We start from the raw sequence: 626 nt of genomic DNA, 5'->3' as shown, positions 1-626 counted from the left end.
GTGTGTCGCTCTCTTCCCTGCTTCTATGTGTGGAGGAGCCAAGGCCTGAGGTTGAAGGAGCAGACTCTTTTGACCTTTGAGAGGCTGAGGGTAGACCATCTTCAGCATGTTCCACTTGATGCGCAGGAATCTCCAGATGTTGAACATCAAAAGTGCAGGGCCATTTAATAGCACCAGCAGGAACAGTGGGAGACACATGTTCACATCTCTGCCAAAAGATTGGAGCTGAGAACTGCTGGATGAGAGGGGAGCAAGGTCGGATGTTGCCATCATCATCCTCTTCAACATCTTCTTCAACTTCCTCTTCATCCTCTTCATCCTCTTCCTCCTCTTCATCCTCTTCATCCTCTTCCTCTTCAGACAGGGATTCATACCCGGAATCATGGCTGAAACTGTCAGACCAGTCGTCCTCATCACTTGTGTCGTCATCCTCATCCTGGTCACTGTCAACCAGTTGATCGTCATCTTCTTCGTCGGGGGAGAGCTCATCTTCATCTGCAACAACGATCTCATACTCACCTTCCTCATACTCACCTTCATCTTCAGGGAGGCCATGTTCTGCAAGACGCTCAATGAAGGGGTTTACACCACCTGTGGAGGAAATAAAATCATCAAATTATAAGAAT

The 626-nt window shown here is 48.1% G+C and overlaps 1 pseudogene; it reads right to left on the bottom strand.

The window, feature by feature from the left end:
• Nucleotides 1-626, bottom strand: part of LOC116691699 (tumor necrosis factor receptor superfamily member 11B-like) — an 8,744-nt pseudogene that overhangs the window by 2,921 nt on the left and 5,197 nt on the right.

This window comes from Etheostoma spectabile, chromosome 6, assembly GCF_008692095.1.
Source record: "Etheostoma spectabile isolate EspeVRDwgs_2016 chromosome 6, UIUC_Espe_1.0, whole genome shotgun sequence".
Lineage (NCBI taxonomy): Eukaryota > Metazoa > Chordata > Actinopteri > Perciformes > Percidae > Etheostoma > Etheostoma spectabile.
This window is presented reverse-complemented; position numbering and strand designations above follow the sequence as displayed.